We start from the raw sequence: 2,640 nt of genomic DNA on the forward strand, positions 1-2,640 counted from the left end.
TGTTGGGACATCAGCAACATTTTGTGCCTAAAATAAACTTTCAAATGTTCACAACAAGGTTAGGTTACCTGAAACCCAATGTAGTCTATTTGAAGGTGATTATGATCATCAGCATGAGAGCTTACAAATGATGACAAATGACTTTGATGGTCTCAAATTTTCTTCGTTTGACAAAAAAAGGAAGAGCAGGCCTAAAATTGATGATTTTTATTTTTGGTACCGTAATACTTTTTGTCGATAAGCATTGAAAAAATTTTCAAACTGTGTGTTGGAACACACTAATGTGCTGCAAGATAGAAACTCAAATGCGGTGATTTGGGTGATAACAGTAGGTTGGCAAACCGGCATGATTTTCATGATTAGTTTACAAAAACAGTATTTGAAAGTTCTGGATCCAGTGTTAATTTTCAATCTTTCATAAATTCGATTTTAATGGTTTTCTAAATTTTCTGATTAATATTTTGCAATACGTAAAGTTTAAAAAATAGAAAGGTATTCTGGAGACAACAAAACCTCCTTTGATATTTACTTTCTAATCTATTTTTTAATTTCCTCTTTAGACATCACTGCTGGTGTTTCTGCTGAGGTAGATTCAAAATATGTTATTGTCTTTTTCAAAATTAATAAATGAATAAACACTAATCTCAAGCTATTTGTTTTAATTTCAAGGTGGAGTTTAGTAAAGAGGACGAACTTCTTCAAGTTCAGTTAAAGAGAGCAGCTCTAAATGTCGTTGTATAAAACTTCATAAGATCTCATAGTTCGAAGTATCTTTCTCCTAGATTATTTATAACTGAAGTAGCATTTCAAATATAAAATAATACATTTACTCATACAGAGTAACTGAAGGCGCCAGTTGCTTAAGCAGAAATGTTTAAAGGAGGGAGTCTTTGAATTTGTTGTCGTCTCAAGACCAAGGTCTTTATTGTTTTAAGTCTAATTAAAGCTCTTCTAAACAGTTAGTCCGCCCTGTTAGCTCAGTGGTTACCAGGGATATCTAAAGAAGGGAATACGAAGGCTTTTATTACGTCTGACAATAGAAGGGCTTTTGTTTATCGTAAATAATCTGTGTTTATCGTAAAATGACAATTGGCACCGATAGTAGTTTAATAAATCTTGTTATGATAACTTGCATTGCGCTATTAGCATCAGGCCTGGATATTCACAGCATGCTCACGGTTGCTTGTTTCAACTACCCATATACTTGCTTTACATCTAGCCTACTGCAAAGACTTTGTTAAAAACACAGCTTACTGGTAACTTTACACCTGTCTTTGTAAACAAGTATTCTTTAAATATGCTCTACATAACATTTGCTAACTGTCTTCTGTAGCTCATTGTACCAGCTGCACCACAAAACTTTCTACGATTTTAAAAAGAACCACATGTTTAAAGCACTACAAACTACCGCCCTGGTAGTGTCATGAGAATAAGGCTATCGCTACGAGCCTTCATGTCCCCTTCTCTAGATATCCCTGAGTGGTTACTCGCTAGACTCAAGATCATGCAGCGCTAGTTCGACTTTCGGGATGTGCGCTTGAGCAACGCATTTCAAGACTGCTCTCCGTTCAGCGCCGATTAGTGGGTGAAATAATGTCCTGGCAACAATCGGAAAACTTCACTCTGTCAGTGTCGGTTACCGGCCCTGCATCAAAAGCCTCTACAAGTATGCGAAACTGCCAAGAATAACCTATCAAGGCTTTGCCTAGTCCGAGCATAAACATTCAAAACCAACCAACCTAAACGCTGCATCACAAGCCAAGTGCTGTCTCCAACAAAAAACGTACAATAAAATTCCAATCTCACCAGTGTTTTACATAAAAATTACAAAATTTCTTACTGTAAGTCCATGAGAAAACAATTTGGCCAAAATCTTAATAGATTATTAGATTTGAAATCTTACAAACTAAAACATGCACACCTTTACTTAATAGGCTGTTTTTAAGCTTATACCTATGTTTACTTTTTATATAAAAACAAAAAGATCGATCTGGGAAAAATTGTAAAACATGCTGAAATTCTTGCTCAAATTTTTAAACAAACTTGCTCACATCCTCGATAAATTGAATAGTTTGAAGATACACTTAGCCTAAACCCCTGCATTTCCAACTTCTACACCTATGCTAGTTGACATAAAAGTCAAGTAGGCCAGATACATGCTTCGAAAGGCAATGTTTTTTTCCTTTTTGTATCCATTAATACTTCTTTAAAACAGGAACTTAAATACCATTCATATAACATTATATGTGGACATATAAATATTAGGAAATGTCACTCAGACCAGCAGTGATGGTCAGTTTAAATGCCATCATGACATTACAAACGTGTGATCACAAAATGTCTTAAAAACATTTATTCTGTGATTGATTTAACCAAGGGCTGTAGAGTCCGGCGAAAATTATACGACTCCGACTTCTCGGTTTTATCACCGGTCGACTCCGCTTCGATACCGGCTTCAGAGCTGCCAGAATTTTTTTTTTAATTTTTGTCCTTTTTCCTTTTTTGTTTAATTTCACTTAAAGTGTGATCGAAACTGAAACGGCTAGTTTCACAAAAACTGACAAGAACAAACATTTAGCAATGGAAGCAATATTTTGAAAAAAGATTGCAAACAAAACTTTATTGTTCATCTTTTTGTCT

Source organism: Aplidium turbinatum, chromosome 14 (genome assembly GCF_918807975.1).
Source record: "Aplidium turbinatum chromosome 14, kaAplTurb1.1, whole genome shotgun sequence".
NCBI lineage: Eukaryota > Metazoa > Chordata > Ascidiacea > Aplousobranchia > Polyclinidae > Aplidium > Aplidium turbinatum.